Genomic DNA, 14,018 nt, shown 5'->3' on the forward strand with positions numbered 1-14,018 from the left:
GTGGGTCTGGTGGTAGGAGGTTCTCTCAAGTCCCTTAAACGGCCCACAAGGTCCCCTCAATGTTAGAAACTTTTCCACCTCTAGAGTAGACTATAATAGCTGGTGATAACCCAATTGCTCTATCATCTCAATGCAAAATGTAGGCTTTGGGAGTCTAAACACCATCACACACACTCTGCATGTTTTCGCCTCTTCTCTGCCTGATAAAGAAGCTTGTGAGTTTGAAAGCAAATACAAGAAATCTTAATAGTTTTTCCAGAAAAGCATCACCACAATATGTTCCTATATACGTTAACCTAAAAGTAACTCTCACTGAAATTAGTGGGATTTCCCCCCAAGTAAATGTGCATAAGCCAATCTATTTTGAATTGCTCATCTTCAAGGTCTACTGCTATTGGCTTCTATGATGGGGATGATGGCCCTTATTTCCAAATCAGACAAAATTTAGACAAGCTGGAGTCCCATCTCTCTTTATTGTGTCCCTTTCTGAAGCAGTTATGAGCATCATAGAACTTGCCATGGCATAGACTGCAATGGACTTGTTGTGGCTTTTGTGCTCTCTTGCATCCCAAAGGTCATATTTAACACCTCCACTGATACTAAGAATAAGCAGGAGGATTTCAATGACCCAATTGGGACTGCTCTCATTTGCTTGTATTCCAGTCACATTCATGTTCATCTTCCTTTGTGCTTTGGTTTAGCAACAAAATAGTAATTAAAGAGTTTTCAAAGTTTGTTTTAATAAACAAAGCAGGAATGAAACCCATCAAATGCACAATAGGATTTTTAATTTTATCAATAAGACAACTAATGCTCTAATTCACGTTTTCCATTGGTAATTCATCTATTCTCAGAATACTATGTTAATGAAAACATTGATTTTTCAGTTGAACAGTGTTCATATTACCCACAAAATAATTCAAAATTCCTTTTCCACTTCAGGGTTTACATCTGCTTGAGGAGAAGAAGAAGATCCATTGAGAACCTGTTAGAATTCTTTGTCCACAAAAAGTGATGTGCAAAATAAACTACTCAAAAGACTTACCAAGGAAAGTGAGTGGGCTCTCCCGATGTTGTTAGACTTCAACTTCCCAAGCTTCAGTATTGGCCATACTGGCCAGGACCGATGGGAAATGCAGCCCAAAGCAACTGGAAGACAATGCATTCTTCACCTTGGTTTACTCCCACAGAAATGAACATGGGATTGCAATCTGAGGTCAGGAGGATGTATGGTAAAATCTGTTCAATAAATCCAAGGATGTTTTAAATTTGGCTCCATCTACCCTGCCACATAAAATCCAGATAATCTGCTTTGAACTGGATTAAATGGCAGTGTAGATTCATATAATCCCATTCAAATCAGTATCTGATTTGATAATTGGATTATATGGTAATGTAGAAGGGGTCTTTGTTCTTCCTGCACAAGTTTCCCATGTCACAAAGAAAGCAGCATTTGAAATCTGAGACCCCCTTCTACATTGCTAGATTATCTGCACTGAACTGGATTATATGGCAATGTGGATTCATATAATCCAATGCAAAGCAGGTAAGGTAAATGTAAAGGTTTTCCCCTGACATGAAGTCCAGTCATGTCTGAGGGCCTGAAGTACACGCCAGGGGGCCGCATCCACCTCCCCCCCACCCTTCCCCATGATGCTATATATACTGTCCTGAAAGAAACATTCTACTTCTAAACCTGTCTACTGGAGCCTCTGGTGATGCAGGGCTGATGACTGACAGGCCGCAGGTTCGAATCAGGGAGAGCGCGGATGAAGTCTGTCTGCCAGCTCCAGCTCCTCAGGTGGGGACATGAGAGAAGCCTCCCACAAGGATAGTAAAACATCAAAAAACATCCAGGCATCCCCTGGGCAACGTCCTCGCAGACAGCCAATTCTCTCACACCAGAAGCAACTTGCAGTTTCTCAAGTTGCTCCTAACACAAGATAAAACCATGTCTACTCAGGAGTATGGGCACTGATGCTTAGTATTCAGAGCTGCATATCTACTACATATATGTACAGGAATGAGCTGCTAATGCAAGATATTGAAAATAAAAATTGCATTTAAATCTGAAAAATTGCAGGGGCCAAATGCAGTTACTGATCCCAAACAAAATGAACCTAATTAATGAATTGGACTTTATAAGTGAACACTTAGAGTGGATTTATTTTAAGTTAGACTAAAAATTGGATTTATCCCCAGATTTTTCAAAATCATCATAATAAAAGAAATCACCTTAGTTACAGTGCTCCCTGGCATTCCATCTCATTATATTAATGGAATTTTGGTACATTTCCATTTCAAAATAGTCTTGTTCTTGGCTATATTTCCATAAAATTCAGGATATTTCAGGAATAGGATACATATATACATAAGACACAATGGTATACCATGTCCCTCAGAAATGCTACATGCTTTATTTTGAAAATCAGAGGAGGTGATTGGCATACTGCAAAATGCAATGGTTTCATAAAGCTTCATGTGTAGTCCCAGTCAAAATCTAGCCATTGTACTAGCTCTACATTTCAAAAGGAGGTGCATACACCCAGGGCTATGGAAGACAAATGCTGGTTCAACATTGCTTCATGGTTTAATTGGCCCAGTTCCTTCATACAATTATGTTAATTCAATTTATTTGTTTCAAATACGTCTGTGCTGCTTTTTATGGCAAAGCTTTCACAAGATGGCTCACATTTAAACTAAGCATAAAACAACAATGTTCCACTACAGTTATGATAATATAAAACAATGGTTTAATTAGTTTGCAAGCCAGCAGCACTGTCCTGCATAATTATATTATAATTCAACCATTTAAATCCAGAACCACTACCAACCAATACAAAGTTAAAAATTCAGCCCAGAATCTCAGCTAAAAGAAGCTTGACACTGAATGTTTTTCAGGGCTCATTTTAAAACTTTGGGAAGGAATTCTGCTCACATCTCTGGATAATGGTACACCACTGGTAAAATGTATATCATTATTGCAAGTAGTTTGTAGCTGCATATTATTACAGCTGAATATTTTGTGTGTCTCCCTTCAAGTTGCCTGTCGACATATGCCGACTTCATGAATTTCATGTTTTTGTTTTTAAAGCAAGAGATACTCAGTGGTGGTTTGCCAGCTCATTCCTCATAGCCAGATATTAGGAAGATAAAAATAGTGACCACAGAGATTCTGAAGCAAAATAAATGCTTTTAAATCGCATGTTGACTTTAGACAATCCAATGACTTTCAGAGGAGATCTGGTGCATTCAGGGTAAGAGCGACACAACTTTAAACCTTCTTATGAAGACATGGTTTATGATTTCATGTGGTGATGACAGTTAAGAAATCAGATAAAGGGCAATATCTGGAAGAAGAGCTATGAAACAACTAGATTTTTGGTTGTAAAAATATATAACTGAACACAAAAATGTAGATAATTAATGGTATTTCCCATTTCTCTAAACTTGCGTGAAAGCTAGGCAAAAATGAATGCTGGAAAGAAAGAAAAATCAACACATTTGAAATGAGGCAATGGAGGAGAAATTTACAAATATCGTGATCCACCAAAAATGGATACTAGAACAAGTCATGAGAAGTCAAATGATTAAACTGAAGATTATTGTATTTTCATTCATTAGAAAAGATGATAATACTAAGTAAAGTTGAAGACAATAGGAAAAGAGGAATACTACATCATAGTATTCTCACTAAAAACAGTTATGGCCCTCAGTTTGCAAAACCTGATTATGTCTGTTAACAATAGGGCTTCTTGAGAACCTCTCAAGAATATATGGTGACTCTATGATTATAGGCTCACCATAAATTGAATCTAACAAATGCATGTTAACAACAAAAAACCTGAACAGTAGCAATCTGCAGAAGCTTCTTTCAGTGGACACCAAGCTTTAATGGTGATAATCCTTCCTTCCCTATGATGCTGATAGCACTATGAAGATCATTATGCAATGAGCAGGTTCATCGGTAGCCAGAGATACTTCAAATAACTGGCCAAAATCTGCATCTTAAAGGTTATCTTAAAACAAATAACTGGTGGAGACAACCATCTAATTCAAATCTAGATGTTAAATTGGTTTTTAACTGTTTTAGGGGTAGCTTCACATACAGTACATTATGGTAGTTCACCTGGATGCTACTGCTTAACTTATCTTAGCAAAAAGGCTGAGAAGCAATGATGCAGTAAGGTGCAATAAGGGTCTTTGGACCATAATAAAATGTTGATGTGTTACTACCTAACTGATAAGTGAAATGAGGCTATCTCTGTCCAAAGTGTCCACAGCTGACAAGCAAACCTTGGCAGGTGAAAGGTGGTTCAGGATATGAATGACAATTTGGCCTGCAAGGTAAACATCAGAGGTAATTGCACCCTCCCATGCTGTGAACATGATGCTTGAAAGAATGTTAAGAAGAGTCAGCGATCACTGAAACATGAGTTCATAGTGCCCCCACTGGAGCATTGCAGCACACCCAAATACCTGGGAGTTATCCTGGACTCTCAACCTAGACTCTAACCTACAAGAAGCATGCCTGAATATCAAGCAAAAAGTGGGCGCTAGAAACAATATCATACGAAAGCTGACTGGCATAACCTGGGGATCACAACCAGATACAGTGAAGACATCTGCCCTTGCGCTATGCTACTCTGCTGCTGAGTATGCATGCCCAGTGTGGAATACATCTCACCATGCTAAAACAGTGGATGTGGCTCTTAATAAGACATGCCGCATTATCATGGGATGTCTGCACATTACACCACTGGAGAAATTACACTGTTTAGCTGGTATTGCACCACCTGACATCCGATGGGGAGTAGCAGTCAATAGTGAAAGGACCAAGGCAGTGACATCTCTGGCCCACCACCTGTTTGGGTATCAGCCAGCATGCCAATGGCTTAAATCAAGAAATAGTTTTCTAAGCTCTACAGAGACACTCACTGGAACACCTCAGCAAGAAAGAGTCCAAAAGTGGCAGACTCAAACCCAGAACCTCAATCAATGGCTGATACCAAATGAGAGGCTCCCTCCTGGGCACAAACAAAACTGGGCGACTTGGAAGGTGCTGAACAGACTGCACTCTGGCACCACGAGATGCAGAGCCAATCTTAAGAAATGGGGCTACAAAGTGAAATCCACGACATGCGAGTGTGGAGAAGAGTAAACTACAGACCACCTACTGTAATGCAACCTGAACCCTGCCACATGTACAATGGAGGACCTTCTTGCAGCAACACCAGAGGCACTTCAAGTGGCCAGCTACTGGTCAAAGGACATTTAATAGAATACCAAGTCTGCAAACTTTGTGTTTTGTTTCTTTTTAATGCAATACAACTGTTTTGGTTCACTCCTGACACAATAAATAAATATGTGGCCTTGACAGGAATTTATTCCTCTTGCTTCATTTTATCTTCCTAAACATCCTTAGATATAGGTTAGACTATGAAAGGATTACTCAGCCAAGGTCAACCTCCAGCTTCATGAGTGAGTGGGGATTTGAATGAAAGTCTCCTTGACCTGCCACCCTCAAACATTTAATCACACCAGCTTCCTATACAAGATAATTGTGTCTCTGCTACTATCAGCTCAATTGCCATCTGATTGCAGAAAGCACGATAGATTCCTCTTAGGTCTAAAGAACCTCTGGATGAATTTCTGATGTCCTCTGTCCATAATAAAGCTCTGCCTTTACCTTTTACACAATCTGTAATCGATTGCTGCTCTTGGCTGCAAAATTAATGCCTGCCTGTGTGATTGACAGAAAGTGTGGCGGAAGGTCTGCTTTCATTTGAGGCTTTTAAACTCTGCCCTCCTCTGTTAAGCAGGCTGCTGCAGCATTTCATGTTCGTGATTACAGCTGTTTCGGTGAGACTCTGGCATGCCTTTTCTTTGTTCAGCACTGCAGGGGTGCAATGCTTCTTCCCAGCATAAAGCATGGTTTCCTACGGTTGCTTCTAAGCCAGACCCTCCCCGCAGCCAAAGTCAAGCCATGTAGGTTTCTCTGCACTTAATATGGAGCCAATGAAGCCTTTAAGCAGCTTTCTAACCTGATTTAGCGTAATTTAAGAGCAAACCCATGCTGCCACGCTGTCATTAATGCACCTCATTTTCCACTTTGTCTTCTGGAAATAGCTTCTGCATGGGTGTGAAGAAAGAAACGCAACATTCTGATCAGATGTATGAATGAGGCTGACTCAAGACAATTTGCTGCCAGAGGTAAAGAACAAGATGGAGCCTCAATGTTATTCATCACACCAAACAGTGGCCAACTGGATGGATGGATAGAATTGTTCTTCAGCTCTAGAAACAAGAGTATTACCTAGCTTTGAGGATTCAAGGCAGGCTATTTAGTGTGCATAGTTTTGTCCTCCAACACTCGGCAGACACTTTGCAATATTTGTTGCCTGAGGCAACCAACTCACTCAAGTGCTAGGCAGGGCTGGCCCAGTTTCTGAACTCCTACACTGAAACTGATGTCATACCAAGAATTTATCCTGATCCATTCAAAATCCTGGCACAACCATAGGTTTTGGTGTTGCTGACCTAAAATCTTTCCTTTTGTGACACCATATTTTAGAGGAGGGTGTATAAATCTGTAAGATGGGACTAGACAGTTAACTAAGTAGCACAGCTAGAAAACTGGCTAGACAGGAGATTCTGACTACAAATAAGAAAATAAAGGTTTCCCCTTGACATTACGTCTTGTCATGTCTGACTCTTGGGGGTGGTGGTGCTCCATTTCTAAGCTGAAGAGCTGGTGTTGTCCATAGACACCACCAAGGACATGTGGCCAGCATGACTGCATGGAGTGCTGTTACCTTACCACAGAAGTGGTACCTATTGATCTATTCACATTTGCATGTTTGAACCGCTAGGTTGGCAGAAACTGTGGCTAACAGTAGAACTTCACCCCACTCTACGGATTCAAACCGCCACTCTTTCGGTCAGGAAGTTTAGCAGCTCAGTGGTTTAAACTGCTGCACCACCAATGGCCCCTCTAATTGCAACTAGGCTATGCAAAACAGAGGCCCACCTGGAAGCAGAGACAGGGCACCAATGACCTAAATTAGGATGGGGAAACTACATCCCATGTAGCCCCAAGTCCTTTTCTGGGGTCTCTAAAGTCCCTTGAGACCTCTTTCAAAGAAGCCAGCCCTACCAAACTTTTTTTTAAAAAAATCACTCCAAAACACCAAGAAAATATCTCTACATGCACCAGCTTGGGCTTAATAATGCCCAATGACACCTGTCTCATTGCATAAAACCTCCAAGCCAAAATTTGCCCAATAGTACAAGAGTGACTTCAGCAGTGTATTCCGCTGCAGGGATGGTCAGGGATAAAAAATGGCCCCCTGTCAGAGTTGAGTACAGCTGACCTAGATAATAAATTCAGTCTTAGGGATTGCATTCCAGAGTGAAAGATTGAAACAAAAAATGCCAGCACATTTTTGTTTGAAGTATCTACTGTCAATAGTGGGAGAAGCATTTTGACCTTTTAGAATGGGGTAGGGGATCTGAGGATCCAACAAATGTTGATGTCATGGGAAAGACAATGCATTATCATCTGGGAAAGCCCAGATTTGGAACTGGAATACCCAAGACCACAGGATTTAACCTCAGAGGTTGAGATTCCCTACCCCTGTCCTTGATGCCATAAATGATATCATAGTAAGGGGGTAATAGGTCATGTGCAATAGAGTAGAGCAGGGCATCTCTGACTTACTATAATGAGTTAATATGCCATGTTTTAGCTTTAATCATGTCAACTGAAGCCAATTTTGTACCAGGTTAACTAACAGTCAACAGGTTGGGCTTTATCTGATGGATAAACCAGAGAACCAACATGGTATAATGATTTGAGCACTGGACAACTACTCTGAAGACTCCCCACTTGGTCAGGGTTTTTTCCCATGTCAGGTCACTTCTGGTGTGAGAAAACTGGCTGTCTGCAAGGACGTTGCCCAGGGGACGCCTGGACGTTTGATGTTTTACTATCCTTGTGGGAGGCTTCTCTCATGTCCCCGAATGGGGAGCTGGAGCTGACAGAGGGAGCTCAACCCGCTCTTCCCGGATTTGAACCGCTGACCTGTCAATCAGCAGTCCTGCGCCACCAGGGTTTAATCCATTGCCCAGGTGATCTTGTGCACATCATACACTCTCAGCCATAGAAAACACTGGGATAAGTTCATCTTAGTTCGTAAGTCAGAAATGACTTGAGAGCACAGAACAACACAGAATTTAAACCAGGGTTGTGGAATATTTTGTCCTCCAGATGTTTTGGACTACAATTCCCACCATAAACTTCCAGGTTGGATGGGCCTGATGAGAGCTATTTAAAAATAAAATTCAGGTGCTTGGTTCGCCAGTGAGCATACACAATACCAGTTACAGGCAGTCCCCAAGTTATGAACAAGATAGGTTCTGTAGGTTGGTTTTTAAGTTGAATGTGTATGTCAGTCAGAACAGGTATGTTTTTTAAGTGTAACTCCAGTCAAAAATCTGTGTTTTAGATTTGGAGAGCACAGAGAAGGGTTAACAACCCTGTGGTGTTTGTGTTGCTGCCTGTGCTCCCTGTTCAAAAGATGTTACCTCACTTTCTGTCCCTGTGAAAATTGGATTTTGGAAAAAAAAATGGCTTGTTGTGGGAGCAAGGATTGGTGATAAAGCTTCAGTTGAGACACCTTTCCCCATGATAACTCTTTCTGGAGTAAATTTCCTTTTCTAGGAGTAGATTTCTCTCACTTCCTGATGTCTCAGCCTCATTCTTAACTGTGAGGTCCCTTCCACACAGCTGTATAAAACCTCACATTATCTGCTTTGAACTGGGATATATGGCAGTGTGGACTCAGATAACCCAGGGCCCTTCCACACAGCTCTATATCCCAGAATATCAAGGCGAAAAATCCCACAATATCTGCTTTGAACTGGGTTATCTGGGTCCACACTGAGATAATGTGGGATTTTCCGCCTTGACCTTCTGGGATATAGGTCTGTGTGGAAGGGCCCTCAGTTCAAAGCAGATATTGTGAGATTTTCTGCCTTGATATTCTGGGTTATATGGCTGTGTGGAAAGGCCCTGAGTCCTTTGTAAGTCACTCGGAGACTGCCTGTACAGTCAAAAACTTGGCTGTCTTTTGCTCCCCATATGTCGATTCAAATACAAGCTGAGGTCCACATCTCCACAGCAAAAACACTGCAAGAATGAGATAGAATGACATCATTTAGAATATTTTTCCTAAACCTGGTGATTCAGAACATGTCCAAAATTATTTACAAAACATTATCTGGCCTGATAAAGGAAGACAAAACTTCATAGGGCCAATGATGCTACCTCTCGTATACAAAGGCTAATAAGAAAATAATTTGGGTTCTGCAACAATTTATTCCCATCATGGTGAAGAAGGAATCTAATGGCAGTCTTTGGTTCAAAGCCTAGCAAGTAGCAAAGATCAGAGAGATCTTTGCAGAAGCACTGATTTCATGTGCGTAGGTGTGGGAATGGAGGAGTTGTAACTGTTTCATTCACATTTCTTTCTTTCATAGTAGGAACCCACTTTATAAAGAATAATTATTTCTGTGCCATCTAATGAAGCACAGGGCCATTTTCTAAAACAACCCATTTATATTTAATGAACCATTTACATATCTTGCTCAACTCCAGCCTGTAATGTTGGAAGGACAGATACAGGATATTTAGATGATACCAATTAAGATAACCTTTCTAAACTTCTCTGGAGTTTGAGATCAGTTGAATTGCATTCATTAACAGAATGGAGGATCTGTATTCAGTATTTGGGTTTAAAGGAATTTTAAGATGGAGAAGGACCAAATCTCTGTGCCAAATTGCTGTCAGCAGAAGCTGCCAGGTCGCATCAGCTAGATAATGCTAAGTGGATCATCATACATATTCTGTCTCCTTTGGGAGCTACTGTGTATCATCCTAAACCTAGGTCACTGGAGTATTCGAGCCACATTTCCTGCCACTTTATCTAACATTGCTATTGGGCTGCCTCATCCAGATTTCTCCAACAAACTGAAAACTGCCATCAAATAATAAGTCTTTACCTATGGGGGAGAAGGAGCTGAGATTGCTGTCATTTGAGAAAGATTTGTGAGGAGAAGACAAGGAAAGCTGTCTTCCACATACTGTTTCCTAGATGTTGCTGTTTATTCATTCAGTTGCTTCTGATTCTTCGTGACTTCATGGACCAGCCCATGCCAGAGCTCCCTGTCGGCTGTCACCACCCCCAGCTCCTTCAAGGTCAAGCCAGTCACTTCAAGGATGCCATCCATCCATCTTGTCCTTGGTCAGACCCTCTTCCTTTTTCCTTCCTTTTCCCCCTGCATCATTGTCTTCTCTAAGCTTTCCTCTCTTCTCATTATGTGGCCAAAGTGCTTCATCTATGCCTCTAATATCCTTCCCTCCAATGAGCACTCGGACTTTATTGCCTGAAGTATGGACTGGTTGGATTTTCTCGCAGTCCAAGGCACTCTCAGAACTTTCCTCCAACACCACAGTCCAAAAGCATCTATCTTCCTTTGCTCAGCCTTCCCGATAGTCCAGCTCTCACATCCGTACGTATTTATTTGTCGTGTCAGAGCAACCAGTCCATTATATTACATTTCTAACAGAACAAAGCAAACAAACAGAAAAATACACAACTTGTGAGTTTGGTAGCTGGTTAAATGTCCTTTGACCAGTATCTGGCCACTTGGAGTGCTTCCGGTGTTGCTGCAAGAAGGTCCTCCATTGTGCATGTAGCAGGGCTCAGGTTGCATTGCAGCAGGGGTACGTGACTATGGGGAATATCATTTCTTTAACTATGCGTATCTTTCTAGATAGGTAAAGATAGAGGTTTCCCATGACATTAAGTCTAGTTGTGTCTGACTCTGGGGGGTGGTGCTCATCTCCATTTCTAAGCTGAAGACCTGGCGCTGACTGTAGACACTTCTAAGGGCATGTGTCCAGCATGTCTGCATGGAGCACCATTACCTTCCTGAAGAAGTGGTACCTATTGATCTACTCACATTGACATGTTTTTGGACTGCTGGGTTTGCAGAAGCTGGGGCTAACGGTGGGAGCTCACACCATTCCCCAATTTCGAACCACCAACTTTTCGGTCAGCAAATCCAGCAGCTCTGTGGTTTAATCCACTGCGCCACCAGGGGGCTCGGTTTACTAGATACAGTAGAGTCTAGCTTATCTGTCCTTTGCTTATCCGACCTTCTGTGTTATCTGATGCTCTTATCTATTTCCCCTTTAGTGGCCATGTTTTTAGTTTCTTTCTTTCTTCCCCATTTTGGCTGGTACCACTGTGCGGATTCCGAAGGAGGAGCCGGTGCATAATGCTTCTGCCTCTCCTCCTCCCCTCTGCACGCAGCAATGGTTCAGTCCGAGTTGGAAGGAGGGGGCATTGTTATGCGGGAGTTTGTAGGAAATATGGGAAAAGAATAAGGGTGGCAGTTGTCTTGAGGATTTGTGAAAGTGTACTATCTACCTTTTCATTACAATTCCTTGTTTGTTGCTCTTTTTCCCATCAGTGGTAAGTGAGTTCTCTCCTTGTGTCCGGAAAACCAAACAAAAGGAGAACTCACTCACCATTGATCTCTTGCCAGGATAGGATATGGACTTCAACTCCCAGAAGCCTCCATATTATCCAACATTTTCATTTATCCGACGTCCTGTCGGCCTGTTTATGTTGGATAAGCAAGACTCTACTATAATAATTTGCATTGGAACAGCTTTTTAGTTTCTGAACTACAGTTATCACGATATTACCACCGGGTTTCATTGAAGTCAATAGCCCAGAAAAGCATTTTCCAAGAGAACCTGAGAGACAGGAGACAGGGGAAAATCCCTGGAGGCTGTTTTCAGTGAGTCTATTTTGGACCTTCTCATAACCTGTAATCTAAAACCTTGGAGACAACAGAAGGGTCTGCAGTTCCATTTCCAGGACTGATCTTTTTGGCATTTGGCTGCCGACATCTTCTGTTTGGCTGGAAGAAAACATGCTGGATGAAGTACTCCAACTTTAGCCTGCAGCACCTACATTTTGATGTGAGAAAGCAGGACAAATGCACTTTACACCTTCAAATGTCAACACTTCTTTTGCATCCCAAGTGGATGCTTGTGAGATAGAAAGCTAAGAGGATGGATCTGTCAGCACATCTGTGCTTCAGGTGACTAAGCAAAGAGATATAGGAGATGGCTGTTTCTTGGGGACAGAAACAGCTGTGTATGACTACATGGTCAAGGCAAGTTTACAGATAATATCTGTATGCAACAGCAGATGAAGATGGAGATTGTCAGTGTTTTTTTATGTGTCGTAATGAGAATGGAGTAGAGTAAGGTTATAATTTTTGTCTTAAAATCTACAAACAAGCAGTTGTCACACATGGGTCTGCAAGCTACTATCCCAAAAATATGGAGCAAGTTGCTCCAGTAATGGAATGGGCTTATAACCACCTTAAAGTATAAGCTTGTGTTCTACTGGTGAGGTTTAGGAAGGATGATGAAAATAAGTAGGCACTGCTACCTTCTTCCAGTATGTAACATTGGAAGTGATGGGCCTATTCTAAGGTTTCTTCCACACAGCTGAATAAAATCCCACATTATCTGCTTTGAACTGGAATATATGGCAATGTGGACTCAGATAACCCAGTTTGAAGCAGATGTTGTGGGATTTTCCGCCTTGATATTCTGGGATACAGGGCCATGTGGAAGGGCCCTGAGTCTCAGTGGCATGTTAAGTCTTCTCTCCACTTATTCCCAAGTATATGCATTTAGCTGCACTGATGTGTGCATGCATATATGTGGGGGTAAAGAAAAGGGGTCACCTGTGGAACAATATATCAATGTATTCTGCTGCTCTGGAGACTAGGACACAGAACAGTGGCTTCAAACTACAGGAAAAAAAGGAGATTCCACCTGAACATTAGGAAGAACTTCCTAACTGTGAGAGCTGTTCAGCAGTGGAACTCTCTGCCCCGGAGTGTGGTGGGGACTCTTTCTTTGGAGGCTTTTAAGCAGAGGCTAGATGGCCATCTGTCAGGGTTGCTTTGAATGTGATATTCCTATTTCTTGGCAGGGGGTTGGACTGGATGGCCCACGAGATCTCTTCCAACTCAAGGATTCTAAGGTTCAACCCAGAAATGTGCATTCTTTTATTTTTCATAATCATGTTTTTAACAGCCTTAAATTCTATTGATATCTTAATTATATTTCCAACTTTTGTATGATATGATTTTTTTTTCAAAAGGCTATATCATTTCAAGTTCTGCAAGACAGGGAAAAGGGCAGGATATAAATATTATAATGCTAGCAATGATAAAAAAACAACAACCCAGGGACTAAATTGGTTAGTCTCAATCAAGGTAGATCAGTGGAAACAATTTTGAAAGGTGATCACGCATGGATATATCTCATCAATTCCATGGGTTTAGCCAAATTCATATCAACAGTAGGATTCAAATTTTGAGGCTTTTCATATAGATGAGCTCACGCAGGAAGGTAAAAATAGCCAATTCTGTTTGGGCTCTCCTAAAACTGTGTTGGATCTTGAAGTGAGTGGGTAGAAGAGGAAAATAAATGACTGTGGCATCCAATGGTGTCCTCAGAAGGCCACCATGCTGGGCCAGACTGTTCTAGAGGACTGTCAGAGAGACCTCTCTGTCAATCACATGCCTACAGACAGCTGTATAGCCTGGGGACCAGAGACTGGGGCAGGACTGGGAACACATTGTCAGCATGTTGTGTATGTGAAGCCAAGAAGCACTCATGTGCATGCTGAAAGACACGCAAGAAGACATATCCCATCACCTGTCTCCATCAGGGAAAGTCAGGAGAGAGGGTCATATGAGGAGAAGGCACAAAAGACATCAAGGAAGGGCAGTAAGCACGGTGGTCAGAGCAAGGAGATGTCAAAACTCCTTCCAACAGCCTCTATAGAACAGCAAAGTGCCTTCTATAGCTCAAGAAAACCATACGATGCAAGAAAAGTCTGGGAAGGGAAGAAGGAGAA

At 41.7% G+C, this 14,018-nt stretch overlaps 1 protein-coding gene across 1 annotated transcript in view; it reads right to left on the reverse strand.

Moving 5' to 3' along the window:
- The window catches only part of KCNC4 (potassium voltage-gated channel subfamily C member 4), a 46,728-nt gene that overhangs the window by 31,085 nt on the left and 1,625 nt on the right, over positions 1–14,018 (reverse strand). The window lies entirely within an intron of this gene.

This window comes from Anolis sagrei, chromosome 4, assembly GCF_037176765.1.
Source record: "Anolis sagrei isolate rAnoSag1 chromosome 4, rAnoSag1.mat, whole genome shotgun sequence".
Classification (NCBI taxonomy): Eukaryota; Metazoa; Chordata; class Lepidosauria; order Squamata; family Dactyloidae; genus Anolis; species Anolis sagrei.